The sequence below is a fragment of the Cherax quadricarinatus genome, chromosome 13, assembly GCF_038502225.1.
Source record: "Cherax quadricarinatus isolate ZL_2023a chromosome 13, ASM3850222v1, whole genome shotgun sequence".
NCBI lineage: Eukaryota > Metazoa > Arthropoda > Malacostraca > Decapoda > Parastacidae > Cherax > Cherax quadricarinatus.
In genome coordinates, this window is record NC_091304.1 from 4,570,972 (window position 1) to 4,586,294 (window position 15,323).

A 15,323-nucleotide genomic window follows, 5' to 3' on the forward strand; every position below is an offset into this window, starting at 1 on the left:
AATGCAGATGGATTAACGAATAAATATGAGGAATGGCAAGAAAAAATCAATGAGAAGTCCCCAGACATCATAGCAGTTACAGAAACAAAACTCACAGAGACAATAACAGATGCAATCTTCCCACCAGGATACCAGATCATGAGGAAAGATAGAAGGGGCAGAGGGGGAGGAGGGGTTGCTCTGCTCATAAAAAAACGATGGAAATTCGAGAAAATGGGAGGCATGGACGAGACAGGAGAAAGGGACTACATAGGTACACTTCAGTCTGGGGAGCACAAGGTGGTCATTGCAGTGATGTATAATCCACCACAGAACTGCAGGAGGCCAAGAGAGGAATATGAAGAGAGCAACAGAGCAATGGTGGACACACTTGTTGAGGTGGCAAGCTCACTCCAGCAGAGCAAAGTTGCTGGTTATGGGGGATTTCAACCACAGGGAGATTGACTGGAAAAACCTGGAGCCCCATGGGGGTCCCGGAACATGGAGAGGCAAGATGTTGGATGGGGTGCTGGAAAACCTCATGCACCAACATGTTAAGGACACTACCAGAGTGAGAGGGGAGGATGAACCAGCAAGATTGGACCTTGTGTTCACCCTGGGCAGTTCAGACATTGAGAACATCACATATGAGAGTCCCCTAGGAGCTAGTGACCACGTGGTTCTGTGCTTTGAATACATAGTAGAGTTACAAGTGGAGAGAGTAACAGGAGTTGAACGGGAAAAGCCAGATTATAAAAGAGGGGACTACATAGGGTTGAGGAACTTCCTGCAGGAGGTTCCGTGGGACAGAGAACTGGCAGGAAAGCCAGTAAATGAAATGATGGAATATGTAACAACAAAATGCAAGGAGGCAGTGGAAAGGTTTATTCCGAAGGGCAACAGAAACAATGGGAAGACCAGAACGAGCCCCTAGGTTAACCCGACGGTGTAAGGAGGCAAAAACAAAGTGCAATAGAGAATGGAAATAGTACAGAAGGCAGAGAACACATGAAAATAGGGAGATTAGTCGCAGAGCCAGGAACGAGTATGCACAGGTAAGGAGGGAGGCCCAGCGACAGTATGAAAATAACATAGCATCGAAAATCAAGACTGACCCGAAACTGTTGCATAGCCACATCAGGAGGAAGACAACAGTCAAAGACCAGGTGATCATACTGAGAACAGAAGGTGGAGAACTCACAAGAAATGATCAGGAGGTATGTGAGGAGCTGAACAGGAGATTTAAGGAAGTTTTTACATTAGAGACAGGAAGGGCTGTGGGAAGACAGCACAGAAGGGAACATCAAGAGGGAATATACCAACAAGTGTTGGATGACATACGAACAACCGAGGAGGAGGTGCAGAAGCTGCTAAGTGACTTGATACCTCAAAGGCGATGGGACCGGACATCTCCCCGTGGGTCCTTAGAGAAGGAACAGAGATGCTCCTAACCACAATCTTCAACACATCCCTTGAAATTGGGCAACTACCTGAGAAATGGAACACAGCAAATGTAGTTCACATATTTAAGAAAGGGGACAGAAATGAGGCACTAAACTACAGACCTGTCTCTCTGACATGTATTGTGTGCAAAGTCATGGAGAAGATTATCAGGAGGAGAGTGGTGGAACACCTGGAATGGAACAAGATTATAAATGAAAACCAGCATGGGTTCATGGAAGGCAAATCCTGTGTCACAAACCTTCTGGAGTTTTATGACAAGGTAACAGAAGTAAGACACGAGAGAGAGGGGTGGGTTGATTGCGTTTTCCTAGACTGCAGGAAGGCCTTTGACACAGTTCCCCACAAGCGATTAGTGCAGAAGCTGGAGGATCAGGCGCATATAACAGGGAGGGCACTGCAATGGATCAGGGAATGCTTGACAGGGAGGCAACAACGAGTCAAGGTACGTTAAGAGGTATCACAGTGGGCGCCTGTGACGAGCGGGGTCCCACAGGGGTCAGTTCTAGGACCAGTACTATTTTTGATATATGCGAACGACATGATGGAAGGAATAGACTCTGAAGTGTCCCTATTTGCAGATGATGTGAAGCTGATGAGAAGAATTAAATCGGATGAGGATGAGGCAGGACTGCAAAGAGACCTGGACAGGTTGGACATGTGGTCCAGAAACTGGCTTCTCGAATTCAAAATACCCTGCCAAATGCAAAGTCATGAAGATTGGGAAGGGGCAAAGAAGACCGCAGACAGAGTATAGGTTAGGTGGACAAAGACTACAGACCTCACTCAGGTTGAAGAACTTCCTGCGGGAGGTCCAGTGGGACAGAGAACTGGCAGGAAAGCCAGTAAATGAAATGATTTAATATGTAGCAACAAAATGCAAGGAGGCAGTGGAAAGGTTCATTCCCAAGGGCAACAGTAACAACGGGAAGACCAGAACGAGCCCCTGGTTTACCCGACGGTGTAAGGAGGCAAAAACAAAGTGCAATAGAGAATGGAAAAAGTACAGAAGGCAGAGAACACACGAAAATAGGGAGATCAGTCGCAGAGCCAGGAATGAGTACGCACAGGTAAGGAGGGAGGCCCAGCGACATTATGAAAATGACATAGCATCGAGAATAAAGACTGACCCGAAACTGTTGTATAGCCACATCAGGAGGAAGACAACAATCAAAGACCAGGTGATCAGATTAAGGACAGAAGGTGGAGAACTCACAAGAAATGATCAGGAGGTATGTGAGGAGCTGAACAGGAGATTTAAGGAAGTTTTTACAGTAGAGACAGGAAGGGCTGTGGGAAGACAGCACAGAAGGGAACATCAAGAGGGAATATACCAACAAGTGTTGGATGACATACGAACAACTGAGGAGGAGGTGAAGAAGCTCTTAAGTGACCTTGACACCTCAAAGGCGATGGGACCGGACAACATCTCCCCATGGGTCCTTAGAGAAGGAGCAGAGATGCTGTGTGTGCCTCTAACCACAATCTTCAACACATCCCTTGAAACTGGGCAACTACCTGAGAAATGAAAGACAGCTAATGTAGTCCCCATATTTAAGAAAGGAAACAGAAACGAGGCACTAAACTACAGACCTGTGTCTCTGATATGTATTGTGTGCAAAGTCATGGAGAAGATTATCAGGAGGAGAGTGGTCGAACACCTGGAAAGGAACAAGATTATAAATGAAAACCAGCATGGGTTCATGGAAGGCAAATCTTGTATCACAAACCTCCTGGAGTTTTATGACAAGGTAACAGAAGTAAGACACGAGAGAGAGGGGTGGGTAGATTGCGTTTTCCTAGACTGCAGGAAGGCCTTTGACACAGTTCCCCACAAGAGATTAGTGCAGAAGCTGGAGGATCAGGCACACGTAAAAGGAAGGGCACTGCAATGGATAAGGGAATACCTGACAGGGAGGCAGCAACGAGTTATGGTACGTGAAGAGGTATCACAGTGGGCGCCTGTTACGAGCGGGGTCCCACAGGGGTCAGTTCTAGGACCAGTGCTATTTTTGATATATGTGAACGACATGATGGAAGGAATAGACTCTGAAGTGTCCCTGTTCGCAGATGACGTGAAGTTGATGAGAAGAATTAAATCGGACGAGGATGAGGCAGGACTGCAAAGAGACCTGGAGAGGCTGGACATGTGGTCCAGTAACTGGCTTCTCGAATTCAATCCAGCCAAATGCAAAGTCATGAAGATTGGGGAGGGGCAAAGAAGACCGCAGACAGAGTATAGGCTAGGTGGACAGAGACTACAGACCTCACTCAGGGAGAAAGACCTTGGGGTGACCATAACACCGAGCACATCACCGGAGGCACACATCATCGATCGAAGACCAGGCAGAACTACAAAGGGATCTGGACAGGCTGCAGAACTGGTCCAGCAATTGGCTCCTGGAGTTCAATCCCACCAAGTGCAAAGTCATGAAGATTGGGGAAGGGCAAAGAAGGCCGCAGACGGAGTACAGTCTAGGGGGTCAGAGACTACAAACATCACTCAAGGAAAAAGATCTTGGGGTGAGTATAACACCAGGCACATCTCCTGAAGCGCACATCAACCAAATAACTGCTGCAGCATATGGGCGCCTAGCAAACCTCAGAACAGCATTCCGACATCTTAATAAGGAATCGTTCAGGACCCTGTACACCGTATACGTTAGGCCCATATTGGAGTATGCGGCACCAGTTTGGAACCCACACCTAGCCAAGCACGTAAAGAAACTAGAGAAAGTGCAAAGGTTTGCAACAAGACTAGTCCCAGAGCTAAGAGGTATGTCCTACGAGGAGAGGTTAAGGGAAATCAACCTGACGACACTGGAGGACAGGAGAGATAGGGGGGACATGATAACGACATACAAAATACTGAGAGGAATTGACAAGGTGGACAAAAACAGGATGTTCCAGAGATTGGACACAGTAACAAGGGGACACAGTTGGAAGCTAAAGACACAGATGAATCACAGGGATGTTAGGAAGTATTTCTTCAGCCACAGAGTAGTCAGTAAGTGGAATAGTTTGGGAAGCGATGTAGTGGAGGCAGGATCCATACATAGCTTTAAGCAGAGGTACGATAAAGCTCACGGCTCAGGGAGAGTGACCTAGTAGCGATCAGTGAAGAGGCGGGGCCAGGAGCTCGGACTCGACCCCCGCAACCTCAACTAGGTGAGTACATCAACCAAATAACCGCTGCAGCATACGGGCGCCTGGCAAACCTGAGAATAGCGTTCCGATACCTTAATAAGGAATCGTTCAAGACACTGTACACTGTGTATGTTAGTCCCATACTGGAGTATGCAGCACCAGTCTGGAACCCACACCTGGTCAAGCACGTCAAGAAGTTAGAGAAAGTACAAAGGTTTGCAACAAGGCTAGTCCCAGAGCTCAAGGGAATGTCGTACGAGGAAAGGTTAAGGGAAATCGGACTGACGACACTGGAGGACAGAAGGGTCAGGGGAGACATGATAACGACATACAAGATACTGCGGGGAATAGACAAGGTGGACAGAGATAGGATGTTCCAGAGAGGGGACACAGGGACAAGGGGTCACAACTGGAAGCTGAAGACTCAGACGAGTCACAGGGACGTTAGGAAGTATTTCTTCAGTCATAGAGTTGTCAGCAAGTGGAATAGCCTAGCAAGTGAAGTAGTGGAGGTAGGAACCATACATAGTTTTAAGAAGAGGTATGACAAAGCTCAGGAAGCAGAGAGAGAGAGAGGATCCAGTAGCGATCAGTGAAGAGGCGGGGCCAGGAGCTGAGTCTCGACCCCTGCAACCACAATTAGGTGAGTATACACACACACACACACACACACACACACACACACACACACACACAAGTAACAGGCACTCAAGTTTGCTTTCCAGTGACGAAGTTGTTCTGTTTTACTTCAAGTGAAAGATACATTATCAGTATAAAACCTTAATTGACCTATGACGTCTGGCTCGGACAACAAGCCTCTTCAATCTTAAGGACAAACCTTGAAAAAACTGTAATATATTTGGCAGCAGTGGACGTGAATGAAGAGGATGAGTTAACTCTTCACGTCAGATGATGCAGTTGGGCGAGAGGAAGGTGGGCGAAAGGTTCATTGGGTCAAAAGGTATTGTACGCAGTTATCGTATTCATAACACCGTGTGAATACGATAATTGTTTACAATACCGACAAGTAAGACAAGGGAGATGGACTGATTACATCGTCTCTACATCTCTACTGCTTCTACTGCCTCCTTTGTACTCGACTGAAGAAGCCTACTGTGTAGGCTAAACGTTTCGTAGACGACGGTGTTTGTCGCGTAAGGGATGATTCTAAACATCCCTCTAGACCCATGTTATGGCGTTCGTAGTGTTAAATAGGGCTGATTTAGGAGTGTCTCTGTTTATCTCTGTCTTCTGAAAAATCAAGAATGGGAGGTAAGCCCATCACATGAGCTAAATGTTTGTGTGTTATGAAGACTGACACTCACTCAAGACATTGTTAGTCAGAGGAATCACCCTTTTTGATTTTTCAGAGTAGTTGATAATTTACGACTTTTCGAACTATTTCCTCCTTACTATTAAAATTAAAATGCGCATATCCAAGTCCCCGACTGTCTCACCAACAAATATTATCAAAACTCAGAGAGGAGACAGTGTAAGCACCAGCTTTACCCCCTTTTTTTAATATCGAAGCCATCGTCGCGCTCTCCAGTGATGTCTGACAGTGGCGGGAGATGTGAAGACAGCAGCTTCCAGGTTGATCTTGCAGAGTAGTTCAGAAGCGTTCTCAGAAACAGTGAAAGTGAGAAAGTCGAGGAACATAATTCTGTTTTTTCTCTGCCTTGGTGTGGAGTATCTTTGATATACCTTTGATGAGTTCGGAGAGTCTTCTCCTTGCCAGAGCCATGACATGGCCAGGCCCGTCTGGCTGCTGCTGCTGGTGGTTCGCTGTACCACATATCCATCACAGCCTGGTTGATCTGGCAGTATTAGGGAAGCGTAATCGATAGGCTTCACACTTGATAAACCAATAAAAAATACGGTACTAGTAATGAGCTTAATTATTAGGAACTTGTACGAAAAAAGCTTATTTTAAAAAAAAACTCTTTGTATATACAATATTACTGTTGGTCAAGTTTTTATGTAATTTTTATATTACTTCAAAAGAGCAATTAAATGATAGCCAAATGTGTAATTGTTATCAGTGGAAAGATAGTGGAAATACCATTGCTATCCTTGGTATACAATACCGACAAGATAACCTACTTAGTGGAAATACCCACGAGACACGACACCCTGGATGGAACACTCCACAACACCCTGGGTGGAACACTCCACGACACCCTGGATGGAACACTCCACAACACCCTGGGTGGAACACTCCACGACACCCTGGATGGAACACTCCACAACACCCTGGGTGGAACACTCCACGACACCCTGGATGGAACACTCCACAACACCCTGGGTGGAACACTCCACGACACCCTGGATGGAACACTCCACAACACCCTGGGTGGAACACTCCACGACACCCTGGATGGAACACTCCACAACACCCTGGGTGGAACACTCCACGACACCCTGGATGGAACACTCCACAACACCCTGGGTGGAACACTCCACGACACCCTGGATGGAACACTCCACAACACCCTGGGTGGAACACTCCACAACACCCTGGGTGGAACACTCCACAACACCCTGGGTGGAACACTCCACAACACCCTGGGTGGAACACTCCACAACACCCTGGGTGGAACACTCCACAACACCCTGGGTGGAACACTCCACAACACCCTGGGTGGAACACTCCACAACACCCTGGGTGGAACACTCCACAACACCCTGGGTGGAACACTCCACAACACCCTGGGTGGAACACTCCACAACACCCTGGGTGGAACACTCCACAACACCCTGGGTGGAACACTCCACAACACCCTGGGTGGAACACTCCACAACACCCTGGGTGGAACACTCCACAACACCCTGGGTGGAACACTCCACAACACCCTGGGTGGAACACTCCACAACACCCTCGGTGGAACGCTCCACGCCCTGGGTGGAACGCTCCACGACACCCTGAGTGGAACACTCCACGACACCCTGGATGGAACACTCCACGACACCCTGGATGGAACACTTCACAACACCCTGGGTGGAACACCCCACACCCTGAGAGGAATACTCCACACCCTGGGTGGAACACTCCACAACACCCTGGGTGGAACACTCCACAACACCCTGGGTGGAACACTCCACAACACACTGGGTGGAACACTCCACAACACCCTGGGTGGAACACTCCACAACACCCTGGGTGGAACACTCTACACCCTGGGTGGAACACTCCACACCCTGGGTGGAACACTTCACAACACCCTGGGTGGAACACCCCACACCCTGAGAGGAATACTCCACACCCTGGGTGGAACACTCCACAACACCCTGGGTGGAACACTCCACAACACCCTGGGTGGAACACTCCACAACACCCTGGGTGGAACACTCCACAACACCCTGGGTGGAACACTCCACGACACCCTGGGTGGAACACTCCACGACACCCTAGGTGGAACACTCCACGACACCCTGGGTGGAACACTCCACGACACCCTGGGTGGAACACTCCACAACACCCTGGGTGGAACACTCCACAACACCCTGGGTGGAACACTCCACAACACCCACCCAGGGTGGAACACTCCACAACACCCTGGGTGGAACACTCCACACCCTGTGTGGAAAACTCCACACCCTGGATGGAACAATCCACAACACCCTGGGTGGCACACTCCACAACACCCTGGGTGGAACACTCTACACCCTGGGTGGAACACTCCACACTCTGGGTGGAACACTCCACAACACCCTGGGTGGAACACTCCACAACACCCTGGGTGGAACACTCCACGACACCCTGGGTGGAACACACCACACCCTGGGTGGAACGCTCCACAACACCCTGGGTGGAACACTCCACAACACCCTGGGTGGAACACTCCACAACACCCTGGGTGGAACACTCCACAACACCCTGGGTGGAACACTCCACGACACCCTGGGTGAAACACTCCACACCCTGGGTGGAACACTCCACACCCTGGGTGGAACACTCCACAACACCCTGGGTGGAACACTCCACAACACCCTGGGTGGAACACTCCACAACACCCACCCAGGGTGGAACACTCCACAACACCCTGGGTGGAACACTCCACACCCTGTGTGGAAAACTCCACACCCTGGATGGAACAATCCACAACACCCTGGGTGGCACAGTCCACAACACCCTGGGTGGAACACTCTACACCCTGGGTGGAACACTCCACACTCTGGGTGGAACACTCCACACCCTGGGTGGAACACTCCACAACACCCTGGGTGGAGCACTCCACAACACCCTGGGTGGAACACTCCACAACACCCTGGGTGGAACACTCCACAATACCCTGGGTGGAACACTCCACAACACCCTGGGTGGAACACTCCACAACACCCTGGGTGGAACACTCCACAACACCCTGGGTGGAACACTCCACAACACCCTGGGTGGAACACTCCACAACACCCTGGGTGGAACACTCCACAACACCCTGGGTGGAACACTCCACGCCCTGGGTGGAACGCTCCACGACACCCTGGATGGAACACTCCACGACACCCTGGATGGAACACTTCACAACACCCTGGGTGGAACACCCCACACCCTGAGAGGAATACTCCACACCCTGGGTGGAACACTCCACAACACCCTGGGTGGAACACTCCACAACACCCTGGGTGGAACACTCCACAACACCCTGGGTGGAACACTCCACAACACCCTGGGTGGAACACTCCACAACACCCTGGGTGGAACACTCCACAACACCCTGGGTGGAACACTCCACAACACCCTGGGTGGAACACTCCACAACACCCTGGGTGGAACACTCCACAACACCCTGGGTGGAACACTCCACGACACCCTGGGTGGAACACTCCACACCCTGGGTGGAACACTCCACACCCTGGTGGAACACTCCACACCCTGGGTAGAACACTCCACACCCTGGGTGAAACACTCCACAACACCCTGGGTGGAACACTCCACAACACCCAGGGTGGAACACTCCACAACACCCAGGGTGGAACACTCCACAACACCCAGGGTGGAACACTCAACACCCAGGGTGGAACACTCCACAACACCCAGGGTGGAACACTCCACACTTTGGGTGGAACACTCCACACCCTGGGTGGAACACTCCACAACACCCACCCAGGGTGGAACACTCCACAACACCCTGGGTGGAACACTCCACACCCTGTGTGGAAAACTCCACACCCTGGATGGAACAATCCACAACACCCTGGGTGGAACACTCCACAACACCCTGGGTGGAACACTCTACACCCTGGGTGGAACACTCCACACTCTGGGTGGAACACTCCTCACCCTGGGTGGAACACTCCACAACACCCTGGGTGGAGCACTCCACAACACTCTGGGTGGAACACACCACAACACCCTGGGTGGAACACTCTACACCCTGGGTGGAACACTCCACACTCTGGGTGGAACACTCCACGACACCCTGGGTGGAACACTCCACGACACCCTGGGTGGAACACTCCACGACACCCTGGGTGGAACATTCCACGACACCCTGGGTGGAACACTCCACGACACCCTGGGTGGAACACTCCACGACACCCTGGGTGGAACACTCCACGACACCCTGGGTGGAACACTCCACGACACCCTGGGTGGAACACTCCACGACACCCTGGGTGGAACACTCCACGACACCCTGGGTGGAACACTCCACGACACCCTGGGTGGAACACTCCACGACACCCTGGGTGGAACACTCCACGACACCCTGGGTGGAACACTCCACGACACCCTGGGTGGAACACTCCACGACACCCTGGGTGGAACACTCCACGACACCCTGGGTGGAACACTCCACGACACCCTGGGTGGAACACTCCACGACACCCTGGGTGGAACACTCCACGACACCCTGGGTGGAACACTCCACGACACCCTGGGTGGAACACTCCACGACACCCTGGGTGGAACACTCCACACCCTGGGTGGAACGCTCCACAACACCCTGGGTGGAACGCTCCACACCCTGGGTGGAACACTCCACAACACCCTGGGTGGAACACTCCACACCCTGGGTGGGACACTCCACAACACCCTGGGTGGAACACTCCACAACACCCTGGGTGGAACACTCCACAACACCCTGGGTCGAACACTCCACACCCTGGGTGGAACACTCCACACCCTGGGTGGAACACTCCACAACACCCTGGGTCGAACACTCCACACCCTGGGTGGAACACTCCACAACACCCTGGGTGGAACACTCCACAACACCCTGGGTGGAACACTCCACAACACCCTGGGTGGAACACTCCACACCCTGGGTGGAACGCTCCACAACACCCTGGGTGGAACACTCCACACCCTGGGTGGAACACTCCACAACACCCTGGGTGGAACACTCCACACCCTGGGTGGGACACTCCACAACACCCTGGGTGGAACACTCCACAACACCCTGGGTGGAACACTCCACAACACCCTGGGTGGAACACTCCACAACACCCTGGGTGGAACACTCCACAACACCCTGGGTGGAACACTCCACAACACCCTGGGTGGAACACTCCACACCCTGGGTGGAACACTCCACACCCTGGATGGAACACTCCACAACACCCTGGGTGGAACACTCCACACCCTGGGTGGAACACTCCACAACACCCTGGGTGGAACACTCAACACCCTGGGTGGAACACTCCACAACACCCTGGGTGGAACACTCCACAACACCCTGGGTGGAACACTCCACAACACTCTGGGTGGAACACTCCACAACACCCTGGGTGGAACACTCCACAACACTCTGGGTGGAACACTCCACAACACCCTGGGTGGAACACTCCACAACACTCTGGGTGGAACACTCCACAACACCCTGGGTGGAACACTCCACAACACCCTGGGTGGAACACTCCACAACACCCTGGGTGGAACACTCCACGACACCCTGGGTGGAACACTCTCATCATTCCAGTCCTAGACTGGCCTAGCGCCGTCTCCTATCATATCTTCTTGTTTCTTTGTCGACCTCCGCCCCCTCGTTTCTCCTCGTTAAGCCTTGCGTCGGTAAATGAACAAATGTGCCCCCTCATTAAATGCTAGGAAGGCCAGTTAGGCCTCATTAGGGCTTAATTGAGTGCTGCTAACAGTAATTTTCTAAGAAGAACCTGACAGCTTTCGACGCGTCACTGTAGGAGGAGGGGAAGGGGGCGGCATGTTCCACTTCAGAAGAGGGAGAAGGAGAAGGTAATGAGGCTTGTTTCAAGGAAAGAGGGGGGCAGGGCAGCTCCAGTTCCTTGTATCAAGAGCCCCTCACCAAAATCATTATTATTACTACTGCTATCTTTATCTTATTATTATTATTATTATTATTATTATTATTACTATCATTACTATTTAATAGTGTATATATATATATATATATATATATATATATATATATATATATATATATATATATATATATATATATATATATATATATATATATATATATAGTGTGTGTGTGTGTGTCGTGCCGAATAGGTAAAATTGGTCAATTAACAAGAACTCGTTTAAAATTAAATCCTTTGTAAAAATTTCTCTTTTAAGTTTAAAGATTTATTTTTTTTAATTTACGTTAATGTAAAAATATTAATTTTGTTGCAAAATAACCTTAGATAACTTACTTAACCTTATTATAACAAGCGTAATTTAATTTAGCCTAATTCAGATAAATATTTTTTAGATAAGTTTACAAAAATTTAATAATAAACAAACACAATGAAATATCTTTTTTTCGTCAGGTTCAGAATATTTTTTTTTGCGAAAATATTGCATACATAAATTTTAGCTTGCCTTATTCGGCAAAAGCGTTACTATTTAAGCCAAAATCGCAAGTTTTACCTATTCAGCACGACATATATATTTGTACAATTTCCTGGTAGGAAAGGAATTATTCATGCAGGAATAGCCACAGAGACAGAGACATATTAACAGACAGATAAACAGATATCTACAGATAGACATGCAGACAGCTAGAGAGGACGGCAGACATACACACTGAAAGGTAAGGCAGACTAGCACATATATACAGACAGACCTACAGACAGTAAGACACTTACGTGTCTAACTTAGTTGTCTGTCTCTCAGAACTTTGGAGTATGCTGACGGGCTCCCCTCCTCCGGTAGACAACAGGAAGAATACTTGTCTTGTTATGACCGGACGGAGGAACGAGCCTTCACCAGTAACAGTGCAGTAAATCAGATTTCTCCCTGGTCCCGGCAGATGCAAGGCTCGCGGCGGCGTGCGGGTGGCTGGCGTGGAGACAGCATCGTCAGCGTGGAACTTGACGGTGGAGGTCAACGCCAGGCGCAGCTCCGCCTCAGTCACTGCTCTCCTTACAGACCCTCCCAACAACGACACTCTCCACAACCTGGGGTGAGTACCTCTGCTCGAGACAGTACCTCTGTACACAGGGCAGTACCTCTGTACATAGGGCAGTACCTCCGTACATAGGGCAGTACCTCTGTACAACACAGTACCTCTGTACAGGGCAGTACCTCTGTACACAGGACAGGGCCTCTGTACACAGGACAGGGCCTCTATACTCAGGACAGTACCTCGTTACTCGGTACAAGACAGTACCTCTGTACACAGGACAGTACATCTGCACAGGGCAGTACCTCTGTGCACGGGACAAGGCCTCTGTACACAGGATAGTACCTCTGTACACAGGAGAGTGCCTCTGTACACAGGACAGTACCTCTGTACAGAACAATATCTCTGTAAATAGGACAGGGCCTCTATACACAGGGCAGTATCTCTCTACAGGGGTATGTTGTTACACCCTATATCATGTGTTCTCCCTTTATGTTGTGTTATAAATACTCTCTGTGTATGTTAAACTTCAACTTACGACCAGAGCTTTGATAAGAAGGGTGAGGAAGAAGGATGGGTAATGATAGAAATATGGAAAAAGGATGGGAGGGGGAATGAGGAAGGATATAAAAGGGAAGTGACTCAACCACTTCTGTGCAATTTAAAAAGTGTGTAATAACAGAAAATTATTGAAAGTGGTATAACACTTACCCATCAGAGTCACACAGATATAACAGACATATAGGTGCATGACGCTGAGTCGGTAATAAATATTTAAGTTGCAATTGCGTTTTTTTTTTACGATTGCATGACGAAAACTTCAACGACAAGACAAGGCGATGATTATATAGACAATTCATGTAAAACCACTGGGCATGTTGGCTTTTTTCCAGGTGGTGTCCCGCCATAGTAAATATAGCGTATTTACAATAGTAGATGTGAAAGTAGAAAAGTTATATAAGATATCTCCATAGAAGGGTTCTGGTGTTACCCAATCATCTTCATCTGCAGGGAGGTTGCTCAAGATCATTGGTCAGTGGTAATCGTCTTTATGAATGGAGCGACGCAGCCTCTGTGGAAGAGTCATTCTTTGGGTCCTGTGGGACAGGACTGATTCCGTCTCTCCTTCTGGTACCCGTAATAAAGCGGAGAGTTCTATTCTGGACCCGGTACAACCGTAGCATGTTGGTCTTTGTTCTTAACAACATTGGGACACATGGGTATTCGAGTATAGGTCTTATCAACATTTTATGCAGATGTTTATTGACGTGTAAAGGGGTTTGATTAAATCTATAGAGACTGCTAAGACCGGCTTTGGCTATGTTGATCTTTTTACTGACGTGAGATGTTGAGTGGAGCAGCCTGTCTATTTCATATCCCAAGATCTTGTTAGGGTTACTAATGGCTACAGGTGTACCTCTGATGGAGATAGCCCCCTTGTCTTCGATGGTTGATGCAAAACATCCTATCGTACTAACAAGAACTTTGTCAGGGTTGGTCGTAATTTTCCATTTCTTTTCCCAATTAGATGTTCGGCGAAGTTCGGTATATCTGTGTATGAATTGCCGTTGATGGTGGACACTGACATGGAAGGCAGATTACTGTCCTCCACGGCAAGTGTCCTCCAGACCCCCCTGGAGAGAGTACTTCTGTCGGGTCCACACTGCGTTGTTGTATGCCCCAGACAGTGTAGGTTTTGTTGTATTGTTTATAATGAGAAAAATGCCTGTTCGGTTTAAGACTGGGGCACTGTAAGCTCTGTGCAGAGTTCATTATGACAGTTTATTACCTGTGGAGGCGGGATTCAAACGAAAGGTGGCTTAAATTAGCTTTGAGCTTACCACTACCACGAGTGTCCTCGGATTATGAACAACACCCAGCTCTGCTGGGTGCGTGATTCTTGTAGGATCGCTGGTTAAGTGGTTAAGGCGATGTAAACATGATAATCAGCACTGTTACAGGGATGGAAAATCCTGTCACAAATCTACTTGGTAACAGAAGTAAAACAGGAGAGAAATAGAGAGAGAGAGAGAGAGAGAGAGAGAGAGAGAGAGAGAGAAAGAGATTACATCTCTATGGACTGTAAGAAAGCTTTCGACAGAATACCACACAAGAGACTGGTTCAAAAATTAGAAGAGCAGCCAGGAATAGTAGGGAAAGTACTGCAATGGATCAGGGAATATCTGACAGGAAGGAAACAAAAAGTGTTGGTTCGTGATGAGGTGTCTGAGTGGGTACATGTGTCGAGTGAAGTTCCACAAGGATCAGTCCTAGGTCCGATGCTATTTCTTGTGTATGTGAATGATACGATGGAAGGAATAGATTCAGAGGTGTCCCTCTTTGCTGATGATGTGCAGCTAATGAGCAAAATACAAGTGGACGAGGATCAGGTAAGATTACAAGGGGATCTGGACAAGCTGCAAGCCTGGT